The sequence below is a fragment of the Quercus lobata genome, chromosome 3 (assembly GCF_001633185.2).
Source record: "Quercus lobata isolate SW786 chromosome 3, ValleyOak3.0 Primary Assembly, whole genome shotgun sequence".
Taxonomy (NCBI): Eukaryota; Viridiplantae; Streptophyta; class Magnoliopsida; order Fagales; family Fagaceae; genus Quercus; species Quercus lobata.
In genome coordinates, this window is record NC_044906.1 from 68,791,700 (window position 1) to 68,806,015 (window position 14,316).

The 14,316-nt window shown below is 35.1% G+C and overlaps 1 long non-coding RNA gene across 1 annotated transcript; it reads left to right on the forward strand.

Moving 5' to 3' along the window:
* Positions 1–2,343, forward strand: LOC115979642. The gene is made up of 3 exons (XR_004089132.1): positions 1–192; positions 1,125–1,192; positions 2,088–2,343. It is a non-coding gene; the product is annotated as an uncharacterized LOC115979642 (long non-coding RNA).
* The last annotated feature ends 11,973 nt before the right edge of the window (positions 2,344–14,316 follow it).

The following is a 14,316-nucleotide window of genomic DNA, read 5'->3' on the forward strand; positions in this document are numbered from 1 at the left end:
TATCTTCTTTGCTGCACCAGAAACACTCTTTGTCCATCTTTCCTTGTTTCTTTCTTTTCTTCTTTCTTTGCTCTAGGATCAGTAGCTTCTTACATCTTACAACAGCCCTCCTTTTCTTTCATCGAAAATCATAAATATCTCTCTATAAGAAGAAATCAAACTCTTACTAAAGTTTAATTTCAAAGGTTGTGGGTAAGTAGATAAAACTATATCTTATTTTGGGTATTTTGATAGTATAATTGTTTTGTTTATTTTCCTTTCTTTATCCTCTGTTCTGATTTTAGAAGCTGAACTTGTGATTCTGTTTTAGTAATTTGGAATATTGATGATATTATGGTCATTTGGATGTTTATTAACGTATTTTAGTATGTATACTATAGGTATAAAAATACCCAATTGAAATGAAGGCCTATTGCTATTAGTTGATGATTTTGTAAGAACATGTACTAAAACTATCACTGTGATAGATTTGATGTCTACAACAAGAAAAATTTGTATTAAATCATATTCTGTGAATTAGGATACTAGGAGTAGTTTTTATGAATTCTAAGACACACATGATTGTTATGGAAGTAGTCTCACAGTATTTAGATTGATATAAAAATAATAGTTTAATTTCTAAATTGCATGAATTTCTGTTAGGACAGATTTGAGCATGTTGTCTTACGTGATTTTTAATAAATCATGGTTAATGCTTTGACTCCAAAATTTTTATAGTATATACTAGACATATAGGGAGTGGTTCTATAAAATTTCATGACATTTAGATGTGTATGGACGGCCCATTTATATTTTACAAATGAGGCATATACTATTGAAATAAGCAATGAACAACATATGGTACACCTGATTTTGTGGATTTAATTCTCAAGTTAGGGTGAATGTTTTGAGCTATAATTTAATATGCTCATCCTTTGGTATGTTTGGATCATAGATAAATTTTATGCCTTGGTTTCTCTATGGTTTGGGTACATAATGTGTTTGATGATTGTATCATGTGCTTTAGGGAACCTTATATGATAGGAATTAAGATTTTCTTGAGTTTGAGATTTAGGTTGTGATTGAGGTATGAGTTTATATACTTAAGAAGAGTTTGTCAGTAATAAGTATGGTCTTTCATTTAGGTGACGAGAATGAGAACATGGACACTTGAGCTCCTCTTATACAAATCTCTCGCGTCCTCTGTTTTCAGGTAAAGGATATGTGACATGTGCGTTTGATAAGTATTAAAATTGTTTAGAAAACTATTATGCATTAAAACCTTTTAATTAGAGATATTACATATAAGCATGATTTAAGCAAAGTATATGTTCGTGAGTTGTTCAATCTTATATACATAATAATTTTAGCATATTGATGCTATTATTTATATCACAAACGCAATAGTTAAGAATGAAGTAGATATGCTACTGTTGTGAAACATTTATGTAAAAGCAAAGTTATTAGAAAAATATAGTTTTCAGTTATTCTATTGTTATAATCTAAACTCAACCAGTAGGGGTTATAGTACTGGTATCTCCATGGAGATTCTGATTGGCCATTAAAAGTGGGGCTAGCTCTACTATACCTTGTTGGTAACGACTAACTTGTGGAGGATGCCAACCTATCCCTATGGTTGAAAATATGTATTATGATATGATCCCGAGATTACCTGGCATTGTGAGGAATGCTGGATGCCTGACACTTTGTGCTGGAAGCCTCCCAAAGTTGTGACAGACTTACAATTGGATTAACTAATATGTATTATAAATGAGCTATTAAGCTATTTGGAAATTATAAGAAAAGTATGATGATAAGAAAGGTATGTTAAATGTGTTATAAGTCTGATGAGAAGTTTATGATAAAGTATTTTATAGTCTATTCAAAGTTAATGTTACTAGATTATGTTTAAGTTCCTCATTATGTCCTTTTATTATTGTATGAAAGGAAAATGAAGTATTTTTATCTGAAAATTCATAAGTTATTTTAAGAAGAACGTGAATAGTATAAAGGTTATTTTATTAAAGCTGGCATATCCATAAAATATTTGATTTACATGCATTCTTATTAAGGGCCAATGGAGTTTAAAACCTTACTGGGCTTCACAGCTCACTTTATTATATTTCAGCGCACATGTTCTTCCTGAAAGCAGCAAGAGTATTAGAGGTGGCAAGGATTTTGTTAGATTGTAGAGTTTTTTTTTTTTTTTTGTATAGTAGTTTAGCTCTTTTGTTGTATAGGAGGAATCAAGATGTACTTGATCCTTGAGCACAGATGTAATTCAGAACCTTAGTTTGTTTTGAACTCCAATTGTATGTCTTTGGGGTTAGGTTTATAATAAGATTTTTGCTAAACGTTTAACTACGTACTCCCTCCGTCCCACTTTATTTGTCCTCTATTCCATTTTAAGATGTCTCAAAATATTGTCCTATTTCTAAAAATAAAAGTCATTAATTTACTAATATTCCTATTATACCCCTATTAATTTACTAATTCAATTTTTTGATAAATTTATTTAAGGGTAGTTTTGGAAACTTATACATTTTTAAAAGGTAGACAAGACAGTAAATGATGTTCCCTTAAAAAATTTGACTTTTCAAATAGGACAAACAAAGTGAGACGGAGGAAGTATTATTTATATTTACACGATTACCCGACGTTTCAGCCAAGTGGTAATCTTTCCAAGTTCAAATGAGATGAAGGTTTCAAGGTTTTCATCTATTTTGTATATTGTGGCTTTTATGCAAGAAATAAGCAGGAATTCAAAAAAAAAAAAAATTCTTGATAAGCACCTTCAGTTTATGTTGGTTCGTGATAGAAAGTTCAACCCTAGCTATTGTCAAAACGTTGACTTTATTAGGGTCACTAATTGTTTCTTTTTCCTATATTTCATTGGCAAGGACATTAATTACAAGATGAGGACTTAAGACATTAATCAGTCTTTGGTGTAAATAAGGATCGAACCCCAGATCTTAAATTCAACCATCAGAAACATTACCAGTTGAGCTAACTGAAACCCACGATTTAAAATTGAAATTTCCATTCTTAAATCTCAATAAATTGGCTATCGTTCAATTTTTGGTTTAGGCATGCATTGAACCCATGATTTTTTTTTTTTTGAAGAAGAAGGAATCTCAAAAGAGTTTGCAACACTTCAAATCTAAAAATAGTAATTTGTAAGTGCACAAGATTCGTTGATGTAGTTGATTAATTTATAGCATGGAATTTTTTTACTGATACTTATTAAAGTAATATTATTTAATTTTTTTTTTTCATTTACAGAAAGGATTTGTAGCAATTCTTGCAAAAAGGCACACATGTCAATGCCTGAAATACACACCTAGCCACTTGACATGTGTGTATTTCAACAAATCATTTCCTTTTGGTTTATTTCAGGTCCCCTTTCTTGATGTGATGGGGTGTTTAGAATTAATATTTAAATCCAAATATTTTGTATTTTATTTATTATGGGAAACTCATTCATGTATTTTACAAAATAGATTTTCTTGATATGTTTAAATTAACATTTTGTTTTTAAAATATCGAATGTTTAATTTTAGGGCTTTAGGAACAATCTTTTTATTATTATTATTATTATTATTATTATTTATGGGAACAATACCATTGTGACTGTTACAAATGTACGAGGCTGGGTAATTTCTTGGTCCTCCGCCGGTACTTGAGGATTTATTTTGTCCAGATCCTCATTTTCTTCCAAAAGATCTTCTTCGGCGGATACCTCTTGTTCCTGTTTAGTCCCCTTCAGGCATTATATTAGAATTTGCTTTAATTTTTTTATAATTCATGAAAAACTACTTGTAAGGATGCCAGTTAAATGAGTATGCAAATTACTCGTCATGTATTACTTCCTTCTGATAAGGAAAAGAAGGCAGAAGTAGCTTATTGAATTAATCATTTGAGAGATGATTTTAAGAGCTTAATATGTTGATTGGATTGTTGGTTGAGTTGCATGTTGAATTGCATTCATGTTTGTGTTTTTCACATCTCGAAAAACTGTTTTTAAATGCTTGCTCAACACCTCCTCGATACCTCCTCGATAGCTGGCTATTTGTCGAGCTTCCTTAAGCTTTTTCTTATCGCAATTTCGCCTGCACCTCGATACCTGGTGGATCTATCGAGATTGGGTCTGTATGCTCGATAGCTTCTTGATACCTGGTGGATCGATCAAGCTTCTATTCTATATTATGGTGTGATGATCCTCGATACCTCCTCAACACCTCAGTTGTCGACGTGTATTTTCTTGACACCTTCTCGACAGATCCCTCAATACCTGTCGATACCTTCATTTGTCGAGAACTACTAGCTTTCCTATTGATAGTTTTTAGACCCCTTAAAACAATTGATTTAACCTAGGTAATTAACCAAGTTGTTACTTAGTCCAAATTAACAAATCTAGGTTATCACAATAATAAAGATCATATCATGCAAAACAGCGAAAAAATAAATAACACTAAATATGATCATCCAGGAAACCAAACCGGTAAAAACCTGGAGAGGATTTGGCCTAGCTGTCCTCAAGATAAACTTGAATCCACTATCTTGAAAGAATCGAAGTTCATACAATAAGACTTACAAGCCCCCATGCTCGACTTCTTATTGCTACCAACTAGTAGAACTTACTGACATGACCACATGCAAGCTTCGAATCCACGGACTCCTTCTTTCTTAGATTCACCACCAGATACAAGCACACCCATTTGTGTTTTCTTTAAACTTCAATGGCAGCAACTGAGTTGATCACCAAGGTGTAGATAAATCTTCTCCTTGAAAAATCTAAGTTTGTGTAAAAGAAAGCTCCTCTAAATCTCACAAGAGATTTACACAAACCGCAATATGAGCAACACTGAAACGTGGTTAGGGTTTGCCTTTTATACTTAGGACAAATTAGAAACCCTAAAAACGTTTTAAAACAACTAGGTCTGAGTTGGAAATTCTGCAGAAAAAAAATATTATGCCCGAGCTTCGATCAATCGAGCCTAAGCTTCGATCGATCGAACCAGGCTGAAATGCATAATGCTTTTCTGCATTAACTCGATTCCAACTTTACATTAAATACACAACTTTGAGCAAGACTAAAACACTTCTAAACACATTGTTTTGATCATGGTTTGCCAACAATACAAATTAGAGTTCTAAATACATAAATACCTAAGTCTTTAGAACTTAACAAGCTCCCCCTTTGGGAATCCATGACAAAACAGAACTAGAAGCTCAAAGTTTACAAAATAAAAGCCCTTTACAAAAATAATGCTCATAAAACAAATTCAATCCTAACTATTATCCATCAGTTGCAAGTGTAGACAACAGCTCAATTGAATCAACCTGTATATTTCCTGAAATACTAAACAAAATACATAACCACATGTGTGAAAACAATACAAGTAAACAAATTAAATTTTTGATTTCAAACAACACACAATAAAGACATATATCAATGAATACCTCATAAATATAAATCAATAAACAGTTTGAAACAAGAAACATATAAGGTAACAAAAAAATAACACTCCCCCTAACATGAATATCCCATCAAAAAACATGGTAAGAGCTAAAAAAGTAAAATACAATGTGAAGCACCTAGATACAATCTAAACTCCACAAGCTCCAACCAAAGAAATACTCTCTCCCTGAAAACAAAAACTCTACAAAGTATTCCCCCCTTTTGTGATGGAATGCCAAAGGGCAAACAAACTCCATCATCAAAAGGGAGGTGGTTTAAACTGAGCCAACTCCGCACGTAAGGCACGGATCTTATCGAGCACGTCCACTAAAATCTGTCCATGAGCTGCTTGAACGGTCAAGACATGATCCAATGTACGTCGAATGTCTAAATCATCCGAAGTAGTTAATGGAGGAACATCAGCAGCAGCAGCAGCAGAACCAGATGCCTCAGCATCATCAGTACCTGTAGAAGAGGGAGGAGGGGGAACATCACTAGATGACGCACCCCTAAGACGCGAAGGAATAGCTCGCATGTGAGTAGCCCTCTGTCTAAGAAAGGTGGCACCTATGGGAGCAACGACATGAACAGGCTCACCAGACGAGAAACCATCTAGACCTAAAAAGAGCAAAATCTTATGAATGAATATAGGATGAATAAGCGCATGCCTTATGGTAGAACTCCTATGAACCTCGTTCACAGAACGAATGAACAAATGAGAGAAACTGATCGACGCACCAGAAACAAAAGCATACAAAAACACACATCGCTCTAGAGGGATGGTGTAGAAATGAGAAATAGGCCACAACGAATGACACGCTATCCTAAAGAAAAGATAGGCAGTCTCGGTAAGCTCAACGGACGTGATCCGAGGATCAGAACCCCACCGGATAGATGACCCAATGATGTATGACATGACAACATCTAAGGAGGGCGATTCATTATAGGGATAGTTAGGTTGCCGAACAACCGGAACCCTAAGAGCCTCAGCCACTACCCAAGGGGTAATGGTGAACTCAACACTTCGTATCCAACTCCTAACAAGGGTGTTGGAATCATAGACGTGGCAAGAGAGGTTCGAGAAGAACTTTCTAATCAGGGCGGTTGGGGGTGGATGATCTATCTCTAGGAGAGGCAACCAACCTCTAGACTCAAAGTTAGCCCTAATGGCCGGATCAATCTCATCTAAAACCACAGCACGCTCAGCCCAAATCTTACACTTACTGTTCAAAGTACCAAAGGTCTCTCTACTCTTATCATTCCTAAACACCTCACTTCTAGAGGGAGACTTAGAGAAAGTGGAAGGGGTCCTATGGCCTCTAGTTTTCCTAGGCATGGTGCTAGGATAAGGACCAAAACACAAAGCAAAGGAACAAAAAAAAAAAAAAAAAAAAACAAAAAAAATACCAAGGGCAGACTGCAAGTTAGCACAAAAAAAATATAGAACAAAATCTAATTTAAATGGCATGATGCATGTCCTAATGCAGTGCAATTAAGTCCAAAGAAGTTTAAATTCACAAAATTGGCTTGAACATAGAGGTATTAACACAAAAACCCAAAATTTACTTGATCAATTTGAAAGATATTGACTAATTGATCATCTTACAAGATATATTTCAGAAAATAATGACCAATTACATCAATTTAACAAGCCAATTTCATCAATTTAACCCAATTTGAACAAAATCCCCAATTCGAATCAATTACAAACCCTAGAATTTTCAATTTTTCAAAAACCACAAAATTGATCAAATTAAACCACAAGGATCAAGATTATAACATCTTAGAACAAAAACCCAATGATCAATTTCACAAAATACGGTTTGTATCATCAAAAACCCCAAAATATGCTAAGTCTGAAAATAACCAATGAAATGCATGAAAAATGCATAAAAACATGAAATAAAATGCAAAAGGAAGGGCATAAAGGACTTACCGGCTTAGAGAGAGGAAAACCTTGCAAAAATTTCGAAGGAAAACGACAAAAAATCCCTTAGTGGAGCCTAGCCAAGTCGGAGAGAGAGAGGAAAGTTTGAAAAGTTTTGAAAAAGTGACTTTGAAAAAGTCCAATCTGACTTTTAAAAAACATGTTTCATGAGTTTCGATCGAAAAACAGCCTCAATCGATCGAAACAGACAGAGACTTTAACAAAACAATTTAAAAAAAAGTTCGATCGATCGAAAATCAATTTCGATCGATCGAAACAGTCAGAGGCTCTCTCAAACATATTTAAAAAAATTTCGATTGATCGAAAAATAGAATGGATCGATTGAAATGGGCAGAGGCTCACTATATTTGAGGAAAAACACAGTTTTTTGAAAAAAAATTAGAATCAACTCAAAGCATTGAAATTTAAGAACAAAACGCATGAGTATGTAATGATGTGATTTTCAAAAACAAGAATTTTAAGCCCAAATTTCCCAAAAATAAAATTTCTTGCATACTCCTTAAATTTTCAAGCAACAAATTAATTTTGCACAAAATTCAAAGTATTTGCAAAACATGGTTGGTCAGACCGTTAACACACACAATAACATGTACAAAGTTTAGCAAAGAGTAACTTGTATAGTATGTGCAACTAGAAAAAGCTTGAGATACATGTGAGATGATATGTGAATAACAATCAATCATAAAGTCTACAAAATTCATCACAAAGAATTTAAAAGAGACTATCACCTAAAGAGTTACATCCTATAACTCCCACATCTCCTAGATCATAAGATTGCAATTATGTAAGTTTCTTGAATTTATGCCTCATAATATACACACCAATTTTAAGTCATGTGATTTTGGCATCAAGCCTAATAGTACACACCAATTTTAAGTATTAAGCAATTTAAATCGAGACTTCACCTTATGTTCTTTTCGTGTATGTGTTACACTTTCTTGAGCACAAAATCTTATGATATGTACTAAGGCGTTCATGATTGGCTAGTGAATAGTGGTGAGATGGTTATTTATGCATTTTTCTAAAAGTTCAAATTCAACAGTCAAAAACATGTGACTTCAAGATTAAGACAGAATAATCAAAAACCATAAACATTTTTCCCACATAACATGCACTGCAAAACTTCAACTAGTAAAGTGCAATTAGTAAGCTCATCAAATCTAAACAAGGTACAAACGACATGTTATGTGAAAATAAATTGACCAACTTTGTTCTTCAAAAACCAAGAAGAATAGTACAAAACACAATTTGCTTCCTTTTTCTTTCCTTTTTCCCTTTTTTTTTTTTTATTTATTAAAAAAAAACATCTAGAATGAAATGCATGAATGTTATGTAATGCAAATCCTAGAAAAAAAAAAAAAAAAAAAAAAAAAAAAAAAAAAAAAAAAAACAAAACAAAACCAAAGAACAAATGGTCACAAAGGGTAGAGCAATGAAGCACAAGGACCATGTCAGAAAGACTCAGTTAGTTCGAGTCTTTTGCATCCAAAATCTTTTAAATGCACCATAAGCATTGGAGTTCTTATTCACATGGGAATGATTACCAACTCTAGGATTTGAATAAAGGTTTAAAGTCTTTACCAATTCACTAATAAGTACTATAGGATCTTATGCATAAGGCACAGGTACTTTTGGTTTGTTTACTCTCTTTGCAGCTTGCAGCTTGTAACAGTTAGGACGTATGTGTCCAGACTTTCCACAAAAGTGACAAACCCATGTAGGCTTATCATGTATCTTGTCCTTAGATAGGGTAGGTTTCTTAGACTTAGACTCTTTCAGATCAACTCTAATCTTCCTAGATAATGAAACTTCTATGGGTTTGACAACCTCACTCATAGGGGGTTTGACAGTTTCACTCACTATCTCACTCACAGAAGGTTCGGAAGAAGATGAAGGGACAAATTTTGTAGAATGGGGAGTAGACACAGAGATGCTTTCAACATAACCTAAACCAGATTTGTCAGAAGAAGACTTTTGAATACTCAGCATTTGAACAAATTTAGAACTAGCAGATCTAGCAACAGATAAATCAAGTTCCAAAGATTTAACTTTATTAAGTAAAATCATATTCTCAGTTTTCACATTGTTCAAGAGCTCATTAGCATCAAACAGTTTAACAAGCAAATTCTTCTTATCAAGCTCAAGAGATTCAATTTTCTTCAGGCCAAGTTCAACATTCATAGCATCCTTTACAGCAATTTTGCAAAGTTTATTATAGGCCTCTTGAAGATCTGCATCTTCAGAGAGTTCTCCATCAGAAGGGTTCTCTTCAACAAATATGCTCTCATCGACTACAGCAATAGCGGTGAAAGCAATGAAGTTTCCATCCTCATCACAATCAGACTCATTATCAGAAACTTTACCATCACAAAGGGTTACAACCATAACCTTACCCTTAGACTTCAAATAAGTAAGACATTCAGATTTCATGTGACCATACCCTTAACATCCAAAACACTGAGAACCCAAAGAATTATTAGAAGATTGACCTACTTTTTCTCTAGGTTTATCATTATTGTTAACCTTAGTGGGATCATGCTTCCTAAAGTTTCTAGGTTCAGTAGTGGTTGTGCCTCTTGCCTTTCTGTTACTATTCCTGAGAAAGTTTCTAAAGTTCTTAGTAAGGTAAGAAATCTCTGTAACAGAGAGCTCATCATCAAATCCACCACCTTCAACATCATCAACTGAATTAAGAGCCATTGATTTAGATTTGGTAGTTTTCGGTAGATCCAACTCATAAGATTGAAGAGATCCTACAAGTTCATCAACAGGGATGGAGTCCACATCCTTGCTTTCAGTAATGACAGTCACCTTGGGTCTAAATTCTTCAGTTAAAAATCTAAGTATCTTCCTAACAATTTTAGGTTGATCATAGATTTCACCCAAGTTAAAAGCAAAATTAACAATATCATTCAATTTAGCATAGAATTCATCAAAAGATTCATCATCAGACATCTTAATGCTTTCAAATTTAGAAGTCAATTGCTGCAATTTATTTATTTTGACAGCCTTTGTGCCTTTATGCACAGTCTAGAGGATATTCTAAGCAGTATGATCAACCTCAACATTAGAGATTCTCTTAAATTCCTCCATAGAAACAGTGTTAAAGATAGCATTCATAGCCTTGCTATTAAACGCAGTTGCTTCTTTTTGAGAAGTTTCCCACTCACTAACAGGAGTAGTGGGCTTCTCCCATCCATATTCAACGAAGTTCCGCACTCTCTCATCAATAGATTTCAGGAATACTTTCATCCTTACTGTCCAATAAGCATAATTATTTCCATCAAAGTGAAGAGAAATAACTAAAGAGTGTCCGTGTTCCATGACAACAGGGGTCAAGGATCAGCTCAGTGATCAAAAGATCAACAAAAAAAGAACAACCTGCTTTGATACTACTTAATAGTTTTTAGACCCCTTAAAACAATTGATTTAACTTAGGTAATTAGCCAAGTTGTTACTTAGTCCAAATTAACAAATCTAGGTTATCACAATAATAAAGATCATATCATGCAAAGCAGCGGAAAAATAAATAACACAAGATATGATCATCTAGGAAACCAAACCGGTAAAAACCTGGGGAGGATTTGACCTGACTATCCAAGGTAAACTTAAATCCACTATCTTGAAAGAATCGAAGTTCATACAATAAGACTTACAAGCCCCCACGCTCGACTTCTTATTGCTACCAACCAGTACAACTTACTGACACGACCATGTGCAAGCTCTGAATCCACGGACTCCTTTTTTGGATTCACCACCAGATACAAGCACACCCGCTTGTGTTTTCTTTAAACTTTAATGGCAGCAATCGAGTTGATCATCAAGGTGTAAATAAATATTCTCCTTGAAAACCCTAAGTTTGTGTAAAAGAAAGCTCCTCTAGATCTCACAAGAGATTTACACAAACCGCAATATGAGCAACACTAAAACATGGCTAGGGTTTGCCTTTTATACTTAGGACAAATTAGAAACCCTAAAATCTTTTTAAAATAACTAGGGCTGAGTTGGAAATTCTGCAGAAAAAAAACATTCTGCTTGACGTTCGAATGATCGAGCCTAAGATTCGATCGATCGAGCCCAGTCGAAATGCATAATGCTTTTCTGCATTAGCTCGATTTCAATTTTACACTAAATACACAACTTTGAGCAAGACTAAAACACTTCTAAACACATTGTTTTGATCATGGTTTGCTACAATACAAATTAGAGTTCTAAATACATAAATACCTAAGTCTTTAGAACGTAACACCTATATAAAGCCCCTACGCGATCCGGATCTCATTTCATTCGATCTCTCTCTCGACACTTCTCTGTTTCTCTCCCAAAAACACTCCAATCTCACTCCTATCTTGGTTCTCAAGGATTGTCCAAGGTTTTTCAAGTTTTTTCTTCACTTGGTAAGCTTCTAATCCTTTCTCATTCATGCATTTCATGTTTTGAAACCTAGGATTTGGGGTTTTTCAAAATTTTTGAGTTTTTCAAAATTGATGAGATTTCATTGAAATTTTGGGTTGGGTTTTCACTTAAATGTGTTTAAAACCTCATACATTGCATCACATTAGCATTATAATGATCTTGCCATGCATTTAGATGTGTGCTATATGGTTGTGTGCTAGTAGGTTTGTATTGGGTTGAGCCCATGATGAAATTTCTTTTGCATGTCATACATTTCCCATGCAAACGTACTTCTTTTCAATATATTTGATATATTTGAAAATGTTTGGGACTTTTCTGATTGTCTTTCTTTCTCTCCCTCTCTGTTGTTTACGTTAGTCATGTCTATGGCACATAAGCGTAAATCCACTCTAGCCTGGAACCCTCTTCGCTTCGGTGCTTCTTCTTCATCTGATCCTACCTTATCTCTTATCTGGTTTCGTGATGATGATGCCTTTAAGGAATTTTCGGAGAACTTTTCTAGACGAGGCATTCATTCGGAACGCCAAGTCATCTTGTCAGATTTTGCTGACACCGACCTTCCCTCTGTCATTCACAGTAGGGGATGGGAGTCATTGTGTGACGCCTCGGTCAACTGTCCTCCCATGCTGATCCAGGAGTTCTACTCCGACATGCACGGGATTGATCGGTCAGTACCTCTTTTCTTCACTCGCGTTCGAGGTACGTGCATTCCTATCACACCGCAGTTAGTTGCGGATGTGTTTCGGGTTCCTAGGATAGAGTTTCTTGACTATCCTGGTTGTGAGCATCTGAGGACTGTGTCCAGGGATGAGCTCATGTCTGCTTTTTGTGAGCGCCCTACTTCTTGGGGTGAGCGTCTTTTTACACCATGTCAACCTTTTGCTAAAAGTCCTAGATTCATGAACATGGTGATGACTTTTCTTTTGCATCCCCTCTCTCACTATAACTCCATCATAGAGCCTCGTGCTCGGTTTTTGTTATCTTTTCTTGAGCATCTTACCATAGACTTCCCTTCTCATTTTATTTTGTCTATTATAGATGTTCATCTAGATTCGGCGACCTGTGATAAGCTCATCTTTCCTTCTGTTATCACGAGGATTCTACGCCAATTTTCTGTTCCTTTTCCCTCATCCGACCATTTTACCGTCATGTGTGTTATAGATTATGCTACCGTTAAACGTAGTGAGGCCCAGCTTTGGTCGTGACAGTCGGATTCAGCAGCTCCTTCCTCTCGTTCCACTCCATCTCATTCGGCTCCATCCACATCGGCTTCTCCTTCCTCTTTGAGCGATGTGTCTCTAGGAAATATCATGGTGCAGCTACAGCACATGGATGCTCGCCTTGATACACTCTCTACGAAGTTGTATCAGGTGAACGTTCGTGTTGGTCATATTGCACGACAACAGGCGTCTATGGGTGGCTTTGCTCCTGAGGCTACTCCTTCACCGCCTTCTCTTGTGGCTTCTGCTTCTGAGGATGAGGATGATGATGATGGTGATGACGATGGTGATGACGATGATGCTTCAGATGATGATAATGGAGATGCTAGCTCTGCCGATGAGATGTCTACTTGACACTCTTACCCTTTGTCATTCGTGACAAAAAGGGGAAGTAGTTTTGGTATGAGAGTAGTCTATCTTAGGGGGAGAGTTAGTATAGGATCATGTTGTTAGGGGGAGTGTTGATAGGGGGAGTGTTGATACATTTTTTTTTAGGGATGTAGTGAGGATAATATGTATATTTTCTTTTCTTTCTTTTTAGATACATTACTCTTGTACATGAAGTCTTGTGACCATTTCTAGACATACATTGTACTTATTTCTTTATTTATATTGATGTATGTTTTTCTTTCACCTACTCCTTCATGTGTTGTTTCTTTTTGCTCTTTATACACATGTTTCTTATACTTGTATGCAATCTATTATTTTTGTTTCACACAAAGATGCCTTGATGAGTTTTGTTCAAAGTGTTTCAGAAATACAGGTTGTCAAATTCTACTTGCCATAAACTCTCTTCTTGCAAAGTTTTTCAAGAGTTTGTGTTAGGATAGATTTTAATGTATTCAACAAGTGAATATGAGTTGAGTGATTTATAACTTCTCTTATATGTTCATTTGTTTGTTGTGGTTTTGTCACGGATTGCCAAAGGGGGAGATTGTTAGGACATATGTGTTTCACATGTTAAGAACATATGTCTTGATTTTATGTAATTGGCTTATCCTTTGACAAAACGCACTTTACTTGTATTTGGGTAGATTTAGGATGTTTTAAATACTTCAAGAAACCTTGTTTCAAGATCATGTATTGAAGCTTTCAAGTCTGTTCAAGGAAACAAGTTCAGAGTGCAAAATCATTAAAGCTCGACAGTTGGTCGATAGCTGCATCTATCGAGCTTAAGGAAGCTGTTCTTCATTCGGTGTGCTCGACACCTGCTATCTGTCAGGGTTTAAGATTTTTAGAATTTCAATATGAATTTCTTGGGATTCGTGAATATGTCTTTAGGCATTCTTTTC